This window comes from Sinocyclocheilus anshuiensis, unplaced genomic scaffold, assembly GCF_001515605.1.
Source record: "Sinocyclocheilus anshuiensis isolate Anshui unplaced genomic scaffold, SAMN03320099.WGS_v1.1 scaffold1054, whole genome shotgun sequence".
Classification (NCBI taxonomy): domain Eukaryota; kingdom Metazoa; phylum Chordata; class Actinopteri; order Cypriniformes; family Cyprinidae; genus Sinocyclocheilus; species Sinocyclocheilus anshuiensis.
The window spans coordinates 28,205-36,599 of NW_015536544.1; the positions used below are offsets into that span (position 1 = coordinate 28,205).

The window sequence follows — 8,395 nt, forward strand, 5'->3', positions numbered from 1 at the left end:
AATATAACAAAGAGTGAAAAATTTAAGGGGGTCTGAATACTTTCCGTACCCACTGTATATATATATATATATACAGTGTATATATATATATATATAATTTATTTATTTATTTGTTTGTTTTAAGAAATTAATACTTTCATTCAGCAAGGAGGCATTAAAAATACATTTAAATAAATGTTTTGAATAAATTCTGTTCTTTTGAACTTTCTTTTCATCAAATAATCCTGAAAAAAATGCTGAAAATTAACCTATGCATCACAGGAATAAACTACTTTGTAATATATATTTAAATAGAAAACTTGTACTTTAAATTGTAATACGTTTTCACAATATTGCTGTTTTAGTGTATTTTTGGATCAAATAAATGCAGCCTCGGTGAACATAAGAGACATCTTTCAATAAATAAATAAATCTTACTAACTCCAAACTACTTTTTCCTTACAATAGCCAAACATGCACTGAACGAAGAAAATTATTTTGACATGAAAAAAACCAGGATATGTTCTTGGCGAGTTTTGTTGAATGCAAGATTAGAAACCACATTAAATGCTTACTCTTTCCGCAAACAATCACTAAATCTGAAACTTGGATATCAACATCTGCTTGTGTCTATCATGAACTCTTCTTTAAATAGAAACAGCAGCAGGGATCTGACTGACAGGTTTTGCCAAGACTGGGACACATAAACAAGGGCTATGGAGAGTGAACAGGCACTATTGGCAGTGTTGTAGTTGTCACACACTGGTGGATCCAAGGCCTCCCCGTTCAAGCACCTCGGACTGCAGAGAGAGAGATTAAGATTTACAGCTCTCTTCTTTGAGATGGTTGAAAAGGAGGGATGGCAACCATGCACACCTAAACAGAATTCAAAAGAGCAGCTTGGTTTGCTGAAGACCAGAGTTTGCTTATTCATTCTATTCTATTGAAGTAATAGTTCAGCCAAAAATTTAAATTCTGTCATTACCCTGATGTCATTCCAAACCTGTACGCTGTTATTTATATGCGACTGTGGATTGTTAGTTTGGTGAATAATGACTTAAAATTACGATCTGTTCCAGTGTAATAGTCTAGTCTATATGGAACATTTTCATGATATTTTTATAGTGTTTTATTAATTCTTTGGTGTAATACTGTATTACTTTGAAGCATGACAGATGAGGGCAATTTGAACCATCACTGTATGGAAAACTTTGAAACTCCCAGTCTAACACCCCACACCCTCTCTGAACATCTCTTCACACAACCATCAACACCTCCTGCAACCCCCAGACCCCCTTCAGTTTGCTTACCGAGCAAACAGCTCCGTGGATGATGCAGTCAACATGGGACTGCACTTCATCCTGCAACATCTGGACAAAACAGGGACTTATGTGAGAAAAGATTTTAATTTCTTGTTGAACTGTCCCTTTAACTACCCAGAATTCCACAAAAAAAAAAAAATCCCAATTCACGTATTTATTCACTTTTCTATACCATTTTGTAGTAGAAATAGTGTAAGTAGTGTGTTCACACTAAACAAATTCCAATAATATGACGTGCTCTTCAAATACCCAGATGATGCACTGATTTATCTGATGGAACAAAGAAGGAAAACTTCCTGCACTTAACGGTCGCGGCTTTAAAGGGACAGTTCACCCAAAAATTAACATTTTGTCATAATTTACTCACACTCAAGTTGTTCCAAAACTGTTTCTTTCTTCTGTTGAACACAAAAGATGATATTTTAAAGATTGTTGGTAAACAAACAGTTGGCGGTAGCCATTGACTTCCATAGTATTTTTTCATACTATGGAAGTCAATGGCTACCGTCAACTGCTAAGGGGAGAAGTTATCAGACTGTGATGCTTATAACATGTTTGGCTAATGTTCTTTCAAAGTTTGAAAACGTTATTTAGTAATAAACAATTGTTCTTCAAGTAACCTTAATAGAACGTTTGTGCAAAGTTGTCAGGTCTTTAATGTTCTCAAAACATTTAAACATAATTTTTTCTGAAATAGTTTATTTAGAAGTTTGTCTAATGTTTAAACGTTCCCAGATAGCACACATACGTCTGCAAGATGTCTGTTAAAGCTCGCTTCATCTGAAATGCATCCGTTGTGTACAAACATCTGATAGACGTCTTTAAGATGTCAGTTTTACATTCATTCTAAATCATAAACATCTTACAGACATCTTCTAAACGTCTATTTGACATCTGATAGGAAACGTCCTATAGATGTATTGCAGATGAGCAAACACTCTAAAGAATACGTTTTGCAGATGTAAATGCAGACATTTATCAGATGTTTGTACACAGCAGATGCTTTCCAGATGAAGAGATCTTGCAGACGTATGTGTGCTATCTAGGCTACTACTTGTTTTAGAACATTCAGAAAACACTTAAAAGTAACATTTCCATAAAGTTAGCAAAATGATCAAATGGAACTGTCCCTTAATGTTTTCTCTAAAATTCGAAATAACCAAGAAAACCAATTAAAGACAACATTTAGAAATAACATTTTCAAACCTTAAAGGGGTCATATGATGCGATTTCAATTTTTCCTTTCTCTTTGGAGAACGTTAGCAAAACGTTCTTAGAACATATTTTTGTTAGCAACAGTATACTTCCATACCAATAATAATAATAATAATAATAATAACTTTAGGGCATGGAAAGCATTTAAATCCGAAAAGGATTGCTGACTGAAACTAAAGAAATGCCAGTAGCTGCCTATAACATCACATAACTTGAGGTATTTTTAACTATGTCCAAACAGAAACATTATCAGCTTTCACAATGCTGAAAGTGGTCTCACCTTTTCCCACTCCCATGTTTGGCAGTTTAAAGTCTAGCCTACTGTTAAACTTCCTCAGTGACATCGATTACTGTTCAAAATCATAACAGATTCATTTATGGAGTGGACCTTAATTTCAACTCTTCCTGTAATTAAAAGTGCGCAAGACACTTTCATGTTTGAGGTCACTAAACAAACTCTCTTTTGAGGTAAAGCACTCTTTGTCACTTTGATTCATTGTTTCACCGCAGCAGCTGTGCAGGGAGGGCTGGGAGGTTTGCCTTCCCAATTGTTTCTCGGAAAACCCCTTTGTGAACTTGCACAATGCTGCCACAGAATCGTACCACCCAATCACCACAACAACGCGAAAACGCTTGATGTATTTTGACTTTTGAAATAAATATTGAAATTTCAGGCCGTAATAACGCATAGCTGATTGAATGGCTCTTTTGCAGTGTCCCTGTTTACTCACAGCATTGCTAGCGTCAATACTGACTTACAAACAACTCCACACACAAGCTTTTTTACTGTTATAACTTGCTATAGTTTGAATTTCATAACTTGCGGTAACCTTCCGAAAACATCACTATAAAGTTCTCTATAAAGTTGTCTACTGCGCATGCGCACTGACAGCGGGATAAGATTGGTCCCAACGGAGGCACCTGTTTGATCCAATAGATACTTCAAGTGTTAAACTTCATGATATAATAGTGAACTATCACTCACCTAAACCACAAGCGGTGCACTCGAATAGCTCGTGACCCTTACACTCCGTGCAAGTGGGATGACAGAAAACGCACTGATTTTTTAATAAGAACTGTCCGCTGGGACACGACACCACCGGCGATCTGGCTTGAATAAAACCGACACAGCATAATGATAAAATAAAGATAAAATAAAATAAAAAGTTCATCGTTGGCGATGTTGTGCAGCGCATCTATTCGCCATGCACACACACTCACACACAGTTCATTCAGTGTAGTGGGTCAGTCCTGCGCTGCCAATGACAACGAGCGTCTAAATCACAAAACTTGCCCAACAAGTTGCTTTCAAGGGGATTGGTTAACAGGCCTTCGGGGTCCACCCATTCCTCTGCCCCATTCCGCACTTGACACAAAGGACAAGGGCAATGTTATGAACAATTCTGAGTTATCTTGTGCTCATATAGGCCTACGTATTCAATCTCGTAACACTTTGTTCAAGCATTTAGGCCTTACTATAATTGATCAAAGAATAGCAGTAATCAATGCAAATTATTTCATAACGTGTGCACCTATATATAGCTACAGTGGTAAAATATAATTACTATATTATTACGTTGTTATTGTTGTTAATAATAACAATGAACAAAAACTATTAATAACAATTGTATATTAAATTAAAGGTGGTAAAAACTAAGCTGTAAAAATACTATAATTTATCTGAAAATATTTAGCAGTGATCAATGCAAATTATTTCACAGCTTCATAAACAGCGGTAAAATGGAAGAAGAAAAAGAAAAAGAAAAATAAGAAATTAAATTAAAGGTGTTATAGCCCATTGTAAAACCTGTTCATTTGGTTGACTTGTTACATTACAATATGGTAAAAAACTTTAAACTACAAAAATATAACTGTATCTGTGAATATGTAATCACTGATAATAATTGACAGTAATCAATGCAAAGTAGCCTATTTCATATTTTATCATATAAAATCCTATTAATAATAATAATAATTAATAATAATACATTCAAAAAGATGGAAGCCCATCATAAAAAACTATAATAAAAACTATAATAATATAATACTTAACAGTAATCAATACAAAGTATTAAATGTGGCATCCCACTGTAAAAAATAAAAATATGTTCATTGGTTGACTTAGTTATTTAACCATATGGAAAAACAATATGGAAAATAATAAAATAAATAAACATGAAAGACATTGAAATTTTACTTTTATTTTTCATTAAAATATGTTTTTAGAAGTAAAAAGTATAATAACTAAATGCATAATTTATTTAAATAAAGGATTATATATATATATATATATATATATAGTCTAATAGTTGTCAGAATTAAAGGAAGCAAATACATCTCTTGAGTCTCTCTGTTGCACATCTTATACAAAAGCTTCTTAAATGTTTTCTTCTTTGAATTTTTTTTAGATTTGCACATTATTTTTGGCAAATTTGCTCCGACTCCATGTTAGATGTGAGCAGGATTTTTAGGCCATTCCAAAAACAGGATTAAGGACATGTCATGCACATTAACCTTCTGGTTCAAAGCCACTTCAGGACAGTTGTTTACTTGCTATTTTTGGTCACTTCCCTGTTGAAGGAAGTCTTGCAAGTTCCAGAACTCATGCTTGGCTTTTAGCACAAAGTCTGGTTTAAGTATAGAATCTCCCTTTATAGCCTCTCACACTGCTGATTTCTTCTGACAAACTACATGAGATGTGATATGAGTTTGTTTTTTTTTCAAATTAGACTTCATACATTAACTTCATACATGCCAGATTTAGGAAATGGATATGCTGAATGCTGTTGTTGTCTCATGTGTTTCTCTCTTTTCTGTCCCAGAGGACTTCAACTCCTGTGAATCTGTCTTGGCCTAATCAATAAACAGATTGTGTGAGCTAAGCGGCCTAAAACAATATTCTCATTGTATCATATTGATATCTTGCCATATTTTGATATATTTCTACCCTATTTTAGTATAAAGGATTTAAAAGAAATGGAACGAAAGTAAAATAAAAATGCCAATGTCGAAAAAGAAAACTATGTTTTGGAAAATTATGTTCTGTAACGAGCTCTGTGCAAACCTATGAAGACAAATGAGCAGCAGAGGGCGGTAGAGTGTGTGCTATTGCTGATATATCAGTTCTCAACATGCTCTCCATTTTTTTTAGCAGAAAAAAAAGTCTGTTCTTCGGCAAAATACCAAAGGTTTTAGTTAAATTCAGTGTCGTGGCATTATGGTAACTGCCCATATTGTTTATTTATTTGTTTTTAGATGACTTACTATATTTTGAATGTATAATAACAATAATAATAATAATATAAAAGTAATAAATATAATATTAAAATATAATAATAATAATAATAAAACAGCTATCCAACAGGTACTTCTTGTTGAACATTTTTTATCAGAATCTGATGACACAACTGACTAATTGTAAATGATTAACCAATCAATGCTAATCTGTTGATTGACATTTAATAAAAAAGTCATCCATTAAAATACAATTCTTATTGAGGAAATCAGATCTGAGTAATAAATTATTCAAAGAAATGTCAAATGTCAATATTAGTTATTAAAAAAACAATATTTAGAAATAATACTTTTATTTAATTTTTCTATTCTGCTTTTCTATTTTTTAATAAAAGAAAAGTTGAAAGATTGTTTCAATTGCGTACTAGCTTTGTAAAATTGGATATTGTTATGTTCATTGAATATCAATAGGTAATGAAAAAATATAAAAAAATAAAAAGGTGCTAGAGTAGGCTATTCTAAAGCAAAAACAACTGTGGGGAAACAGTTTACCGATATTATTTAGGCTATATTATGTAATAAATATTAATAAATAACAGTATGTTCTGATAGCCTTTTGTTTTCATAGAAAACAATGTCGTCTTATAGTCATGTATATAAAAAAAGTGTGACACCACAGACTGTGATAGCAATCCTAACAGGCAGCTGTTTTCCAACAGTGGGCGGAGTCTGTAGCTCATTTATTACGCCATTCAATAGGCGTGAGAGTGGGCTGTGGGCGGAGTCTGTTGCTCCTTTACGTCATTCAAGAGGGGGTAATGAGGTGGGCGTGTCTTCGCTGCCACTGCTGCATCAGTGAATGACATGAGGATGTGAAAGAATACAGCGGGCTGGGCATATGATTTTAAAGTCATTCTCGAACGGACTGCTGTATGGACGATGAGGTATACACTAAGGACTGACTGAGGAACGGTAAGACGCGTCTTAAATAATAGGCTGCTGGCATAAGGAGCATCCGTGTGCAATAAGAGGCTGTAGGAATCGCTGCGCACCCGGGGCAGGTGCACCTGTCTTCTGTACGTGCCCGGACCGCTATAAGACGCATCTTGCGGGTATACAGTGTTTTTATTTATGTATTTTCCCAATCGAGGCCAGTTTGAACAAAAGGAGCTTTGGGTGGGATAATAAATGGCAGATTATTTTGGTGGATTTGAGGTAAGGGCGTCTTTTCGGCGCATCATCATCAAATGCATTGCGATATGATTGGGGATTGAATTTTCTTTGTCTGTAGACACATTATATGGGCATGGCTATATATCAGTATGGGCTGGGACTGTTGCGTAACAGGCTGAACAAAAAAATACGTTTATGGATTACAAAATAATGATCAAATATGTCATATTTGATGTGAGAGAAGGATGAAAGTGGATGCTTTCTTGTTCATTGCCTCTATATGCACAAGTCCCAAGCAGAAATCAGCATGCCTTGGTTTATGTGTGTCGGAAATGCTCTTTGGTTATTCAATCTATACATGCTTTCAATATGTAGCCTACTTTATAGATGCTGTGGGCGGAAGGTATACTGTAAACAATCTACTAGCTACCCACCAATGGTGCGTTTAGGCCCCGAGCCGGGCTGTTGGGCTCAGTATTTTTTCTTTTATTGAGCTTAAAGGTGCACTCAGTCATTTTTTGCTCAAGTGAAGTTTTAGACGTTAAGAATTGCACGGCAGTTTTGGAAATATCAGTAAAATTATGAGCTGGATACTCTAGATTCATGGTTCTCAACCAGGCGGATGTAACTTCAAGATGACTTATAATGTTTTAAAATAAAATAAGGTACATAAAGGATAATGTACAGTTAGTTAGTTGCAGGTCACAAAGTGGCTATTTACCAAATAAATATTCTTGAAAAAAACAAACAAATTAAGTTTAAGTATTTTTTAATCTATATCCACAAATTAAATTCCTGAATTTTACTCCTTAAATTGAAACAGATCAGCTTTGTTTCATTCCGGAGGTAGGAAATGTAGGCTCTGTATATTGTTGAATTGTTCAAAATATTGTTTAATCGTACAAAGATGAGAAACACTGCTCTATTCAGGTCCATTTCCAAGAAAAACTCTTGTTTTTATCTACACAGTGCGGATCGATTACATGACCAGGGTTACTACTACTACTTCTAATACTAATAACAATAAACTTTTTTTGTTGTCTACCACTTTAAAGACCAGATTTATGGGATATTTTGGCTTGGTTGTGTTTGTAGTAGGCCAAAAGAGTATGTTTGTAAAATCGGATACCAGCCGTATCTTTGATTTTGACATTTGACTCCTGACTGAACTTGTATACCAGAGCTTATACTTTGTGCTTGTGGTTTCTTAAGAATGTAAGTCAGTCAGTCAGGAAGTTTCAGTTCAGGCTATCATGCTCTTGTCTTGTATGTATATATCTTGTGTGTGTATATATATATATATATATATATATATATATATATATGTATATGTATGTATATGTGTGTGTGTATATATATATATATATGTATGTGTATGTATATGTATGTGTGTGTGTATATATATACAGTGGGTACGGAAAGTATTCAGACCCCCTTAAATTTTTCACTCTTTGTTATATTGCAGCCATTTG

The 8,395-nt window shown here is 34.1% G+C and overlaps 1 protein-coding gene and 1 pseudogene across 1 annotated transcript in view; one reads left to right on the forward strand and one right to left on the reverse strand.

Annotated features, from left to right (window-relative positions):
• LOC107698107 (proprotein convertase subtilisin/kexin type 5-like) overlaps window positions 1-3,723 on the reverse strand; it is a 23,632-nt pseudogene extending 19,909 nt beyond the window's left edge.
• A 2,872-nt stretch (window positions 3,724-6,595) lies between these two features.
• Window positions 6,596-8,395, forward strand: part of LOC107698115 (OTU domain-containing protein 7A-like) — an 80,721-nt gene continuing 78,921 nt past the window's right edge. Inside the window, exon 1 of the mRNA XM_016499039.1 lies at window positions 6,596-6,722. The gene's annotated coding sequence lies outside the window, so the exon portion shown is untranslated. The remainder of the gene's footprint in view (window positions 6,723-8,395) is intronic.